Here is a 16,213-nt window from a genome sequence, read left to right as displayed (position 1 = left end):
AACAGAGTTTTCTTTTCAAGAGAACAGCATCATGGAATTCTTCTAAACTGTAATGATTCTGATTCCTGCTGTTGTCTCAAACCTTCCAAACATTTTTTTATTGCTGGAAGACACTGGAACTGCTTTTTTTTTTTTTTTTTTAGTTTATTTCCGATGAAGAGGAGCTGAGAGACCAGGAGTAGGACACAGGGCACCATTCCTGCCTGTGACTCTGGCTGCCCCATCGCAGCCCATGGGGATGGGTTGGGAGGCACCTGAGTGCCCCAGGGTATAAGGGCAGGCAGGGTGGCACCACCACCTCATAGGCGAGTGTGGTGTGGCAACCTCCAGGGCTCCAGCTCTGAGTTTGTCCCCTTGGATCCTCCTCCCTCAGTAGCTGACACATCTGAACATGCTGGTTTGCTGGTTTATTTGTTCTTCCTATTTATTTTGATTCAGTTTCTTACCTGAAAAGTTATCTTATGAAGATTAATTTAGACACTGCTTTGGTTTTATTTTAGTAATGGTCACAAAGAGAGTGCCCATATTTTGATGACAAAAAGGCATCAGGATCGGCGCTCGACACAGAACATACATAACCTCTGAGTGCAGTTTAGTTGGCCTGCAGTACCTGTGAAATACTCTTTAGTCAAGTGTTTATATGTTCTACTTTAGATGCTTTAAAAACAAAAATCTGTTTAGAAATTTGGACTCATTTGTGCTTAATTAAAACTCATAATCCAAGATGGTGAAAATGTTACTTAAATTTTTTATAATCTTGGTCTACCTTAATAAAAAAGAGACAACATACATGACTGTAAAACATGCCATGTAGCCCACGCTTTCTGCATCTCAGTGTTGCTACTTCAATGACTGAATTATTCAACTTGCAGGACTTCAGGGTCTTTAACATAGTTTTCAAAAGCTGAAATTCTTCTCTTATCTTTCCAAGTCAGGCTCTTCTTTCCAGACTGTCTTGCATTTTCATGGGAAACACAGACCAAATCCAACTTGGGCAGAAATGGTCTGCCCTGCCTTGGAGTGAGGCTTGTCATGGACTCTGTTTCCTTCCCAAGGAACACTTTCAGGAGTTTCAGCTGCATGGATTAGGGATTTTTTTTTTTTTTTGGGTCTTCTTTATCCATCAGTTTCAAAACTACTGAGCTAAGAAAGAAGAAATCCTCAGGGTGGTAGAGTGATGTTTTTTGGTTTTTTTTTTCCTTGCAAAGCATTGTGGAATCTGCTTTAAAATTGCTACTTTGCTTCTACAGTTTAAGCCATAAGCAGGCAGTGACAATTTCTTTTGGAGAATGCCATGGGAGACAGTATAAAAGATTTTACTAATGTCCATGTAGAAAATACCCACAGCCCTCCCCTCATCCACCAATCAGGAGCACCATGTTGTAAAAGGAGATCAAGCTCATCAGGCAGCACCTACCTTTCATAAACCCATGCTGGCTGAGACTGAGCCCGTGGTTGTCTTGTATGTTCCATGTGATGGCCCTCAAGATCCTCTGGACCATGACCCTCCCTAGCACCAAGATCCAACGGACAGGCCTGTAGTTTCTGGGATGCTCTTTCCAACCCTGCTTGTAGATGGATGTTACATTTGTCAACTTCCAGTCAAGTGCAGTTAATCAGGACTGCTGGGAAATGATTGAAAGTAGCTTGTCAAGTTCTTCTACCAGCTCCCTCAGTACCCTTGGATGGATCCCATTAGAGCCCATAGATTCATGGGTGTTTTAAGTGGTGTAGCAGATTACTAACCATTTCCTCCTGGACTATATGGGCTGTATTCTACTTCCAGTCCCTGTCTTCCAGGGCAGGGGGTGAGTACCCTTAGGTCTGCTGTCTCTATGTTTTCTTCTGTGTCAAGTAAAGGATGAAGATTCTCCACAACTCATGTTTTGTTGGTGATATATTTGTAAAAACAATTTCTCTTGCCTTTTATGGCTCTAGCGAGAATAAGTTCTATTTGAAACTTGGCCTTTTAATTTTCTCCCTGTATAACCTCCTAACATCTTTGTAGTCCTTGTGTACTTCTTTGTGGTAGTCTGTTATTTTACAGTTTGTTCTTCTGTAGTAGGTTTTAAATATTACTGTTATAAGTTTGTAATGGTTCATTCTATGTACCCCATTTGGCTTCCCCAATGGTTCAGTCATGAGTTGTTTACCCCAAGATTCTCCCGCCAAGCGTATGTCAATCCCCCTGTTAGTCTCCTTGTACCTCCCTTGTTCCTTTCTGGAATGTTCCCTGTCTTTCATCCATCCTTGAAGCAAGATTGGGTTGCAAGGTTTGCTCCTTACCCTTGTTGGCTTCTATTGGATAGCCCTTACCCTGCACCCCTCCCCTAATACCTTCCTATTGGTAAAGGGCTGTGTCCTCCCCTTATTCCCACCCCTCCTTAAAAGCATTTTTTTTTGCCCTCAGCTATTGTTACTTGGCCCTGGCTCCTCTGGGGAAATAGACCTTCCTTGGAGCTCAGACAAGTGACCCCTCTCTATTCCTTTGCCTGGTTTCTGGCACTGTGCTGTGCTGTGCTCCCCATGCCGCAGCGGCTGCTGCAGGGAGCTGCGAGCCCCTGCCCGCACCGGCACCGGGGCAGCTCAGCAGAGATCCGGGGCGGCCGCGCTGGGGACTGCACCGGCCTGGGGAGTGAGCTGGGGGGGAACACCTTCCTGTGACCGCAGCACGCAGTTACACTTCTTCACTCCTTCACACTTCTGCCATCTCCATCACTGACTTATGTCTTAGTACCATTACCATGGAGAGGTAGAAGAATCTACTCTGGTTTCTGCCACTTTCAGCATGAGATTTACTTTGGTGTACTTTTTATGTTGTATGTTTGGATTCTAAACTGAACAAGACCTGTCCCATGGCCATCAGAAATTTCCTCACACAGTAAATGTGACCAGTATCATTCTCCTTGCAGAAACACTTATATGAACAAGATCAACAGCCGTGAGAAAGTCTACCTTCAGTTCCCTTTGGGTTTCTGTGGGTAAATTGCATCCTTCTGAAAGAAATCTTTTACTGTGCCTCTCAATGGTGTTATAAATGGAAGAGATACAGGAGAAAATCTCTCCTAACTAGACTTTACTCCTAGGAGTGAAGGTGTTTTTCTGCTGCATTAAGAGTATAGAAGTTTGGCAGAACACAGACACTCCTGTGTCCCAGCTGGTCCTCAGAGGGGCTGGGTACGCCTGGACTTACATTCTGGTTAGAGTCAATATACATTGTTCACATAAATATGCTCTTGGTTCTTTTCCTAGGAATTTTTATCTGACAACATTGAATTTTTCAGTGAACACTGTCTAAGATCAATGAGAAAAAACATGGCAACCGTTTTATACTCTAGCTTTGACAAAAGCATGGAAATACTAAGGGAAAATGTCAGTTGACATTTCTATGTGTTCAGTTCCTGTTCAATTGATGCAATAAAAAGAGAAAGCATGCATAATGAGTCATGTCATGGCAAATCTACAGCTAAAAGTCTGCAGGGGAATATGAGCATGTTAATGTCAGTACCAGTGCCTTAAAACCAGAATCATTCGTCTTAGTAAAAGACTGCTTGCATGAAACCGTATGTATTTATTCACAGCTCCTTTGAGATCTCCCCTCCTCTTTGGTTACTGAGATACTAGTTGCCCTATGGAGCATCACGGTTATGGTTAGGAAATGTCTGTCCTTTGAAAACTGTGTGTGTATGGTATGCAGCAAACTCAGAGTCTGGGTCCTCCTTGGGGTCCACAGGCTTTTCTTTGCATGATGTAGAGCACCAGATTATAAAACTGGTAAACCTCTCCAATCTTGGGGAAGTGTACAAGGCAATGCAATGTTAGGTTTGTGTACAATACTTTTAATTCAGCAATTCCCTTAATGTAGCCAGTTGGCAAAACCAAAATTTGGTCCAAAAAAGGAAGACTATAAAGGTAAATATTAGTAATACCTTAGGTGTCCCTTTTAGCCTGGTTTCTGAGAGGGATTGCGTTTCGTCACTTTGTCTGTTTAACTTGGCTCCAAAAACTTCTGAGCTCATCAGTCAAATTCAGCCGAAGTTTTGAGGATGCCACAAACATAATGAATTTCTTTGGAGTTTTAAGAAACTATGTCAGTGCAAACAGGAGGGGATGCTATTGATTCCTTTAATGGTTGGGAAGAATACAGTGTGAATTCCTGCCTGCTCTTAGGCAGTAGAGAACCTGTTCTTTAGCTCAGGTTTCTTTGTGACGTGGATTTTTTGGATTTTTTGGAGTCAGGACAAAGATTAATTGTAAATCATTCTTGAAGAATGAGGAAATACTGCAGTATTGTAACACATGTGAAAATTAATTTGGTCATAAGATGCAGAAACCCACTGATGTGGACAAGTTCAACATATTACCCTGGAACCAAATTGCTGTGCTGAGTACACAAGCAGGCTTGGTGCCGTGAGGCTGCTTGCCAGAAGCTGGGAAAATCCAGTAGCTCCAGGCAGCATCCTGCCAATCATGGGCTGAATGTGGAAAGGGGTCTGAAATGCCCTTTATGTATAGTAACTCAAGCTCTGCTTGTGCAATATAAATTGTTATTTACTGAGCTCACAATTAGTTTTATATTTGGGATTATAATATCAAAGCCTAGCTGCACTTAAACTAACACAGTGATGTCTCTATTACTTTGTTGTTTCCACTTTTTCTGAGAGAAGTAACTGGAATAAATTTGATCCTAGATGGAACAGAACTTGGGTGTTGTCATCAGATTGGCTTTCCAGTCTATTAAAAAGTTGCTGGACAAGTTGGGCTTTTAAATAGGTAGTTGAAGCTTAAGTACTTGAAGTTGAATGCTGTGGTCATGACAATGACTTTCAATTCAGTATTTAAAGAAAAAAAAACTCCATCCACTGTAGATATTTTTACATTTTGCTAGAACAACAGTCAAATAAAGGGAATAACATACTTTCTATCATAAAGACTTTATACAGCATTATACTATACTTATACTTTCACCAGAACACTGAAGACTAGAGCTATCACAAAAGCTAAAGGAAAAGATATATTCACAAAACAGGAGAGTAACTTATTTGTCCCATTTTTCCTTAGTCCCGTTTTGCAGCAAGTAAGTTGCAGACTTTGACATTCTTTCCAACAGAAATTTCTCTTGAAACTGTTTCTGTGTATGTTTAGACCTTTCTTTTATGCTCCATTTTTTTCCCCTGAATTGTCTAATAATATCAATTTGTGGTCTTGGCAAAAAAAAAAAAAAAAAAATAAAAAAAAAAAATTATGGCATTGTTTTGAATTGAATTTCAGAAGCTGTTGAGGGAAAAACACAACATCTGCCAAAATGTGAGTTTATCATTTCAGTCTTTCCTCATCTGCAGTTTATCCTTATTGCAGTCAGTGGCTAGACTAATTCAGCAGAATTGCTGCAGCAGGTACATGCAAAATATCAAAATGTCACCCAAATGTGAAAACATTCAGGACATTGAATTATGGTCTTTAGCTTTGTCTCCAGTATAAGTTTTGAAATTTGCTATCAGAAATGGCATCTTTATGTGTTCATTGCCATGCTTGCTATCTTATACTTGCTGCTTGTTGGTTGTTCCACTAATAGACAGGCCTTAGTATGTGTTCTGATGTCTAAAAATGCATTTCTAAAAGTATTTAATCTCTGAAGTAATCTCCCTTCACTTTCTGGATTGATTGTGCCTTTTCCTTTATTTTCTGTTATTGAATTTCTGTTCACCATATATATTTTATTAGACTGACCAAGACATTTCAAAGCCTGCCCTGGTCACAAGGGAAATCTTCACTAAAATTAAGGGGTTTTAAAGTGTGTTTAATGTGATTCTTTCTTAATTTTCTCTTAAGTGACCTCTATCAGCATTCTCTAAGGACACTGAAACTGGACTTAATATCTGAAATGCAATCACACAGTGCAGATTTCTTGTATGGAGAAATGGGGAATTTTCATTTCGACCACATAAATTATATTCCAAGTTAGGCCATGGTGTCACTCTAAGGAGCTATTCTCAGGCTCTTGTTTGCCAAGGCTTCTAGCACCTGTTCCAAAGCAGTAATTGTCAGACTTCTAAGTCCTGGAGATGACTTGCACTTCTTGTTTTGGATGGGTGATACAAAAAATCATATTTCATTTTTTGAGTCCAGAGTATTCAATGTGCCTTGTAGCAGCTGATATCAGGTTCATAGCCTTAACTGGGACCTTGTTGAAGTGCATCCAGCCATTGATCATGTCGCAGTATTTCTTCTAAAAATATTGATCATGTAATGCAGACATGAGAATGAGTTTTTGGATCGGTATCTCAGCATCATGTGGAGATGCCTGAAAAAGTTTTAAATTACCTTCATCATGATTTCTGCATGGTCAATGGTGCCATTTAGCCATCTTTCACTGAAAGCCACACAAACCAGCACTTCAGGTAAAGGGTGTGAGCAGCAAACCTCAGAGGCAAGGATATGTCTCAGATCACAGTTCCTTTGTTGTCTGGTCTAGTGGAAGCATCTCCTTTCACCCATGTCATCAGAAAAGTCCTTTAACAACTAGGTGAGGGTAGAGGAGAAAGTCACTTTTAAGCTGTCCTGGGAGCAGAGAAGCCTCCCTTCCTCTCTGGTATCTCTCTTCACCAGTACGAAAGACCACTGATTTATGTATTAGTCTTGCAGCATTTAGCTGTGCTTTAGTCTAAGTGCTCTAGACACTTAATACACGGGTTAAAGACAGAGTTACTACTTCTCCAACCTCCCCATGCCTTTCCAGCCACTTCAGTTGAAATCTGGGTGGGTACTGGTATTTGCATCTTCCTTACCAGTGACTTTGAGGCAGCATTCATCTGCACCAAGATGGGAGTGGAGCCCTCTGAGAGGGGTTTTCCTCACACTAGTGAGGAAAGGGTCAGGAACCAGCAGCTCCGGGTAAATCACTGCCATCACCGTGGCTGATCCCGTCCCCTGTGCACTTATAAGAAATATAATTTTCCTGTTTGTGCTATAGCTATCAGCTGAGGTGCTCTAACAGGCTAACAAATGGAAGGTTAATTCCTTCAGAGCCAGAAAGCTTTTAGGCTCCAGACCCAAGCTGGAGTAAGGTGAGTTATATGCTGTATATGGGGAATTATATACTGTATTATGAACTGTGTACTAGCAGTACAAAACAGAGATCAGTGATGTGGCAGAGGAACAGGCAGAAACAAACCTGCAGGTAGCTGCAGAGTGATGCTGATCAGTGAATAGCTGTCTGTGAGATGATCTGAAGCACATGAAAATGGAGAAACGGGGAGATGAGAAGGAAAGCAGCATTCATCTTTGTCTGCTGAATTTCAATGCAGCTTAAGAAATCTTCCTCAAATAAAAAGTACTAATTTGAGTTTGCAAATCAAACTTTAAATTAAAGTAGGACTATAATGAGTCTTGCTGCAATCCCAGTGAAAGCAGTGGCTCCCATTAACATAGCAGGGTTTTATTTCTCTATTGGCTTGAATTATATATGAGATTGAAGGGTCTTGTTTGAGCTTTCATTTCACATAAATGTTAATGCCTTTAAGAACACCCCGCCTACATTTTAACTCCTTGAAGATCCTTTGAGTGTGATTTTCTTAAGTTCCCCGCACATTCTTATTACATTTATTAAAATGCATCTCTTAGAACATTTTTACATGTAAAAAAGGAACACTCTTCCCTTTACACTCTGTTGATCCAAATGACATTATTTAAAATTAATCTATTGGTGTAGTATTTTTAACACCAAAACTGATCCTTTTAAAATTTCCCTTAATGTACTTTTTTGAGATTTTTCAGCTTTTTCCCTCTTACTGTACTTGCATGTGACATCTTTTCTTTCCAGTCTCTTTCTTTGTGCGCTGAAAACCCTCAGTAACTGCTGCAGTATTTAGTAGTCTGCCACTGCTCTTGCACATCCTCATGCTATCAAGTAGCTGCAGTCATCTGCTCTTCTGGATAAAAAATGGGAGTTTTCAAGCATCCTGCAAGTTCTCCCAAAACAAGGCAACTGTGCAACAGCATAGGAGTCTCAGGAGGAGCTGAAAGTCTGTGATAAAACATATCAATCAATACAACTAGGAAGTGGGAATGAGGGTTTTTTTTTTTTTTTCTCCCATGGCCTCTCTTACTGTATCAGCAGCCTGCATTGGAATTGGAGGAGCAGATTTATCTGAGTTTTCCTTTGTCCCAGAATTTGGTATCCTTTCAGCCCCTTAAGTGTCCATTGCAGGTGCATCACTGTTTCATTGCTGTAAAGCAGATGGAAGTTTGCTGCTAAGGGAGATGACACTTCTGTCATACAGGGCACAGCCTCTGGTAAAAAAGCTGAATGCACTAATTTTGCATCATCCACTCCCCTTGTCTCTTCTCTTTGGAAAAGAGAGTGAAACAGAAGCTTTGGTGTGGCTCTGATGGCCCCATACATGCTTGTAGCTCAGTTCAATGCATCTTCCCTGGGCGTGCCTGACACTGAAGATCTCCCTTTACAGTGGCTCAGCCTGCAGACTGCACCTGCTTTTCTCCAGAAACACTTGCAAAGGCTGGGTCCTAGCTTTTGTTTTAATCTCCATTGCTGTCACCACTGAAGATGTGATACTGTCCTGTAAAAGGGGCCAGGCTTGACTATGTATTTCTGGTAACTGATGCCTCCAACAGGAATTATTTTTTTTAGGGACTGCTGGAAGTGGAGAAATGACCTCTCCAAGACACTGGGTGAGATGGCTGGTCTGTTACAACTACACAATTTTGGCCTTTCTACTTGACAAGAGTAGAAAGAAGGAAGTCACTCTTGTCTTTCAATGTGTTCTCTTTCAATGTGATTTTTTGCAATATCAATTTCCCTTCCTTAATTGCATCACTGGCCACCAATGTATGCTGGCATGGGCTTTCACATCATCTCACTGCTGTCTGAGATAGTGCAGCTAGCGTAAAGCTAACTAGTGAAAATTATGCTGAGGGCCTGTCACAACCCAGAAGCAGCAGTGGTGTTCATAGTAAATTCTTGTTCAGCTGAACAAAAGACACCAATCTGCACATCAGGGAACTCATATGCCTTATTACTATCTTAATTCTGGCATCTAGCCCAGTATTTTTTCTCGGAAGTGTTGGTTTGCCTGTGGCTCAACTAAGGGCTTCTGCTTGGATTAGTCCAGGCACAACTTCCACTCCTACTAAAATATATTTTTTGCCTTCAGATTTGTTAAAAGGACTGGTATAATTAATTTGCCATATTTACCCAAATCCTCTCTTCTTCTTCAGGTTTAGGGGTGGATCACGCAAGGGGTGGTGGTCCAGGCACAAGTGGCGCTGACTGCACTCTGAAATGGTGCCGAGTAGTACCATTGGTACTACTACCATGGTAGTACCGAGTTCTCAGCTCGCTGACCTTCCCTGAACAAATTGTTTGTTCTGGAGTGCCTTGCTTCATATGGAACATCTCCAGCAGTGTCTCCCACTTGGCTCTGTTGACAAGGGAGATTATCCTTTCTGTCCTTGTCTAGGGTAATTGCCACTGCAAGACAAGTAAGAGAGTCAACTTTATTATTGAGGAGTAGACTGGGTTATCCCCATTTTGATATGCAGCAACCCATTCCACATATTGGTCTTTCTTTCAGGCAAGTTTTCCTCTCACTTATTTTTGCCATGTTAGAAGTCAATTCACTTCCTTTTCATTTTGCTCCCAGAAAGGGAGCCATTCTGTGCATCCCTAAAACACTGCATATAAATCAATATAGACATACTGGGGGTCAATGTATTTGGCTTAATTCTTTATAGAACTTCACACTGCTATGGATTTGCTTACCTAGGTAGTCCCTTCCCACTCTGTGGTTAACCTAACCCATGCAGAGCTCACTATTTCTTTATTTTGCCTTCTCTTTTGGAGGAGCCATCAGTAAACCATAGGTTTTTCATCTGGGAGCTAAATAGGGAAATTGTTTCTGCGGGGGAATTTACACTGAGCCCATCAGGGTCAGTTTAGTACTCCCTGTATTGGAAGGTCTTTTGGTGGGCTTTTTTTAACATCATGGTCATGACAGTGGAGTTTTATCTGCACATAACACTTTCTGAGAGTTTCACATTAGGCCACCCCTGGAGTGGCTGGAGTACCTGCTGTCAGTGCTTTTAACACCCGAAACACAATGGGTTGTCATTTAAATATTTTGTCTGCCTCCTGTAAAGCTATGCTTACTACAGATAACCCTGAGGTGAATATAATTTTTCTACATTTTTGAAGCTTTTGGAATAGAATTCAATAGGCTGTCTAGGCCTTTTGGGTCCTTATTGCTACATATGAATTGATAACCCATGAATGCCAAAACCCCAATCAATATGCAAGGGGTCTGTGGGATATTTGGGACCTAGAGCTTTGTATATCCATTTCAAAGTCTTCTCATGGACTTGTGTCCAATCTCAAACAGCCCTTTTCTTTGTCAGATCATATAGGGAGTAACTCCATGAATTATGGAACAGTCAAGAATGTGTTTTCTTCAAAATAGTAATAGTTGCATGGCATGTTGCAGTTTTTTTGTTTTTTTTTTTAAATTTCCTAGCATCCCGATCTAGCATTCCAGGCGTTCCTAGCGTCTCAATCCAGAGTGCTAATGTCTCAGGGTGAATGTCTATTGTCCAGCCTTTACACCAGATTCCTAAGAATTTTACCTCACAGGAAGGGAGATGAATCTTCTCTGTCAGGATATGGAGTCCCAAACCCTCCAAATGAGCAATTGTCTTTGTCTAAGTCTGGTCCACTGCCTCCACCTCTAGGCAACCAGTTAGCACATCATCAGTATATTGGCAAGTCTTGACCTGCTCTCCTGGATCGATTTGGGACAGTTCTTGAGCTGGAGCATAAAAGGCAAGGGTGGCTGAATGCCAGTATCCTTGGGGAAGTTGAGTAGAGGTGTAGTGCTCTCCTGGATCGATTTGGGACAGTTCTTGAGCTGGAGCATGAAAGGCAAGGGTGGCTGAATGCCAGTATCCTTGGGGAAGTTGAGTAGAGGTGTACTGCTCTCCTTCCCATGTCGATGCAAATTGTTCTTGACTGATTCTTTTAGCAGGACTATAAAAAACACATATTTCATGTTGATAGTTTCCAGAAACTGGGTGATCTTGTCCCTGGATAGCCAAATTAGACCATATTACGAGCTGCAGCAGTTAAAGGGTCTGTGTTTTCTTGCAGGTGCTGGTAGCTAGTGGTCGGCTGCCACTTCCTGTTAGATTTGGACCCACTGGCAAGAGGAGGCTGACTAGGGCTAATTATCTCACTAAGTCACTAATGACAGGGTTAATCCTTTCCTTTGCTCCTGAGGGTAAGATACAAGTTTCACATTTGTTATTTTAGAGGGAGGCGATAATGGTGCTGCTTGTAGTAGTCAGACTGCAGCAGAGGCAAGTCCAAACACCTATCTCCTTCCCCTCGAATCAGTCTGTGCCTTCCCCTTCAGTAAATCAAATCCAAAAATAGTCATCAGTACATCCCCTGTTAATTCCTGTGGGGAAATTTTCTCTTGGAAGCTCCTGGAAGCCAGCACTTCACCTTGAATTCCCAAATTTGCCATGAATTTCCAAAAAACATCAATAATTTGAATTTGTTTAGGGCTGGGTTTAATGCCCCATCTTGTGGTTTCCTTATTGTGGAGAGCAGACACCTGTCCATGTCAGTGTCGCTGAAGTCTTACACTTTATTTTTTATTCATCTTAACTCTGCAAACTAGCCCACTATTTAGTCTCAGAAGTATTGGCTAACAAGGTAGCAACTTTTACAACTAACTTTAATAAGCTCCCAACTCCCACAACAAGCTTCAGGTGTGGAGTAAGTGATAGAATATGATTGCTGCATTTGCCAGGATAAAGCAAGAGAGGAGAGAAATAAAGGAGGAAGAGAGAAAGGTAAAAGGAAAAAGAACCAGCTGTTAGATCCTGCATCGAGCCTGATGCTGGGGGTAGTCTGGATCTGGGGTTGGCAAGGAGAGAGACAAAAAGAGAGCAAGGGGCACTAATCATTTTACCATTTGTCTGGTACACACCACTTATGTAAAATAGATTTTCCATGCCATTTCCCCATACAGTCAGTCCTCTTGATTCCTCTAGGAGATGACTTGGGGGTCTTGGTGGAGGCCCATAGGGCACTGGTCTCGAGGCAGGAAAGGAAATTGGCTCAGAACAGCGCTGCCCCACCTTAGCAGGACTCTCCCTTCCAATCACCACTTCCTGTGGCAGCACTAAGAGTGTCTGAGACAAAACATGCTCAAGTGCCTGTGCCTGGTCTTCCACCAGGCCATTGCAGCCTCTATTACTTGTGAAATGGTAGAATTTGTCATTGGGATGCATCAGTTTGCAATAGCTTTCCTCCGTCTTGCAGAAATGTAAAAGCATAACAGGTCAGTAAGGTTTTTACTTTTGCCAGTGCCCTTTACTTTGTATGGTTGAAGTATTTACTTTTATCTAAAGGAAGTCCATGAATTCAAGGTTACAGAGGAATTGCATCATATGTTTTCATTTTTGTGTAAATAATTTCTTGTCTTGTTTCTATCTGAACTGGTTTTGCATTTCCTTTGTATATCTGGTGAGTGAACTGTGTGCTAAACAACTAATTTAAAGCAAAGGTTGTAGTGTTTAATAAATTCATTTAGTAAATTAATTTTGAATTTTCTACTACTTCTGTTGACACCACAAACCTAATTTTAAAGGTTATCATAATCAAGTTGGGTAATAAAATATACTGTGGTCAGTCAAAAGCCTTAATATGATTTTTTAAATCTCTTTCTGAAAAGCAGTTTTAAGGACAAGGTTTGTTAAAACTTTGGAAATCAGAGTGGAAAAAGAAACCAAGAAAGGAGGAGAAAAATTAAGACAGTAAGAAAGCAAAAGTTATTTAATGCATTATTGACAATGAGTTATGGTTCTAGCAGTGAAATACTATTCAATGCAAACAGGTGCATGACCTATACTGTGATTATTTTTCTTGGAAAATATTTGCCTGTTGTGGTCAATAAAGTACATTATGTTGTATTATGCACTAGTACAATATTTTTTTTCCCTAACATAATATGAAGAGTTTTACACTTACAAAAAAAAAATTTCATTGCATATTAAATGTGTATCACAAACTTAAATGTAATTATTTTTGATCATATACTTTGCACTATTTCCTGTAAAATTTTATTTCTTTACACTAATATTTAGAGCAGTTGTTTTTCACTAATATAAACCAGAACTGAGATTGTTTGCCTTCAGACTTGAATTTATGCTAGAAATGCTTTTCTAGTAATTTCTTTACTGCATTAGGAATTAGAATAGAAGCAGTACGGATAAGACAGAAAATAAATTTTATACTGTGAGTAAGACAAAAGAAAGCCAATTGAAAAGTCTGATTACTGGGAATAAACCTGATATATTACTCTCTCTTTTCTTCAATTCTATAAGGAAACAGTTATTTTTAAATCATGAGTTTATAGACCTTATTAAATGCAATATAAACTCTTGGGAAAGAGTTGATGGAAAAATATTTGAATATTTTAAAATTTGAGACCTACTTACTCCTGTTTCATCTCTCACTGAAGGTTTTCAGCATCTCCTGTGCTTGTAGCACACTGAATCAGCCAGTGAAGGGGATAAGGATCCCTCAATCTGCCTGGCTGCTTGAATCACATTGTATGAGCTATCCTTATCAGTCCCAGTGGCCAAGTGCTAGAGACATACTTTCTTTTAAGGGCTCTTCTTTTTGAAGTTGCAAAGAAACAAATTATATTAGATGAATATTTTTAAAATATGTAAAATCTTAGGGATGAATAATTGTCAATTCAAACTAATTTTTACTGCAACTATGAAAACTCTGTGTCCATAGATCAGGGATTTATCTTTTTAAAGCCACTGTCAAAACTACAGACATCTAATTAAGCTGAATACTCATTAAGGTAGTCAGCTTTTCTACACCATTGACTCAAGAAACAGATCAACAAGTATCATACATTAGAGTGAAAATGAAGTAATTCATTCACAGACTCACAGCCTTGTTGGCTGGGAGAGCCTTAGGCAATCACTGGTTCAGAGTGGAACCATCACCAGCACTAGACCAAGTCAGCTGTGTCAATGTCTACGCATAAATCTGAAAAGCTTCTAAATATGCAGATTTTGCAGGATTTTTTTGAAAGATGCACTATATCCCCATTGAAAAAATTTTTCTCCTGTCCAACCTCAGTCCCACTTGCTTGTGGTCGGCCCCTTGTTGTATCATTTGCCAGTGCCAAGAACCTGTGGGCTTTGTCACCTTTGCAACCACCCTTCAAGCAATTGCTGGTTGCTCTTGCAGCTTCTTCTCTTCACCCAGCTTCTGCAGACCCTTCTCATGGTGCTTTTGGCCACTTGGGTTGTCTCTCCTGCCTCACTGCTTTCTTGGAACTCTTAAGCTGGGGAGTCACAAAGTAGACCCAAACTAGAGCACAGCAACTTTCCTGGGTGCATTGGCCACAGACTGTAGACCAGAAGGTAGTTTGCTTTACATATGAGAAGAATAATAAAATGGAAAAGAAATTACCCTTATTTTAAAATGTTGGGAAATAATGGGATATGAGCAGGCTTCAGAAAGTGACCTTGGGGTAAAAGTAAGTCCTTTTGATGAAACTACCATATCTGAGACCAGTAGCAGTGATTTAGTGAAGCAAGTACCACGCTAGAGGAATGATCAGAAAAGGAGCAGAGAACAACAGAGCACAACACCATGCCTTTTTGCAAGTTAAAACTAGTTTTTAGTGTGGTTTCAGTCCTGTTTTAGAAGGATTTAGTAAAAGCAGAAAAGATAAAAGGGTTGCAAAGGTAAACAAAGACTGACTCTTTACTAGTCATAGATACAATGAGTAATTCAGAATTCATCAGCCTGATGCTCAATCAACTGAGTAAAGGCAAAATGAAGTTTGTAAAATTGTGAATGGCATGGATGAAAGAGGATTTTTCAAAACAATTGCTAGTAGAATCATATTAAAAATTGGCAGTAAAAGCAAAAACAATAGCATTTTTAAGAAAATGAGTAGTTAGTCTGGAATTTCTTTCTTACGACTGGATGTTTTGAATGCTGGAATGCTACCATGAATCAAAACAAAAACCTGGAAGAATAAAGAAAAATCCATTGCAGATCATCAGAAGTCATATCTCTAGCTTGGTAAGTGCTAGTGCTGCATATTGCTAGAGGTTGAGAAAGTACCCTGAGAACATATTCACTCCATGCCTGCTGTCCTAAATATATTTTTATTAAGCATTTTCCACTGGCCAGTATTAGAAGTAGGACACTGGGAGCTAGAATTTACTTGGTAATCCCATGCAGCTGCTTGACATGGATGTTTTTCTGTTGTTCTGAAAATCATTATGATATTTTTTTTCCTCCACAGAAAGAGCACTTCTGTCCTGTTAATGCCAGTCCACCTCCTAAGCCCAGTGGTGTGAATGGAAAGATGAGAGCTGACTTTATTATGAAGTCCAGTGGGAATATGGTAGCTGAGAAACAGGCAATTTGGAAGTGAATTTACCACCCTGTCAAACATTTGTCATATCTTAATCCCCCTGACACCTCTCCTGCAGGGAAATAAAATAATAAAAAAGCTCTCTAGCCTTGTTGTTATTTTATGTGTATTGAACCCAATTAGTAAGTTTTCCCTTCCACCTCTAGATGTCTAGGTTATGAGCTTTATTAAGTTAGAGACAAAGCTTCAAAGTAGCTGGTGACAGCTTTTGCTGGGACTGGAAAAGATTTCTTTGAAGACACTGTTTCTAATACTGAAAAAGAATGTGTTCTTCCTAAGATTAGTACATACTTCAGTTTTTTACATCTGTTACAGTCCACTTCAAAAATATGAGAGTGATTTTTTTTTTTTTTGCTATCAATACAACAGTGAGATATTTGCTTTTCAGTCAAACCTAAATAAAAGTACCAGAGTCAATTTCAAAATGCCACTTGAAGACATTTTGTAAACACTGTGCTTTAGATTAACTTCAGCATATGAAACCCTACTCTTAGAGCATAATAAACAAAAGCTGGATCAGTATCTATAGTGTCCCACTGCTTTTTCCTCTCTGCAGCCAGGATCAGAAGTTCTTGAGGAACTTTTTATTTGACATCAAAGGGCTTTGTATCCAAACAAATTGTGGGATATGGTTAATCTCTGTAACAGCGCTGATACGGAGTTTGAGACAGTTTTGCAGTTTCAGTTAGTGTGTGGCAGTGTTCAGGACTCTTGTATTT

General features: G+C 40.1%; 1 protein-coding gene across 1 annotated transcript in view; it reads right to left on the bottom strand.

The window, feature by feature from the left end:
* The window catches only part of RALYL (RALY RNA binding protein like), a 446,384-nt gene that overhangs the window by 17,371 nt on the left and 412,800 nt on the right, over positions 1 to 16,213 (bottom strand). The window lies entirely within an intron of this gene.

Source organism: Taeniopygia guttata, chromosome 2 (assembly GCF_048771995.1).
Source record: "Taeniopygia guttata chromosome 2, bTaeGut7.mat, whole genome shotgun sequence".
NCBI lineage: Eukaryota > Metazoa > Chordata > Aves > Passeriformes > Estrildidae > Taeniopygia > Taeniopygia guttata.
Note: the sequence above shows the minus strand (reverse complement) of the source record. Positions and strands in the feature narration are given on the sequence as shown.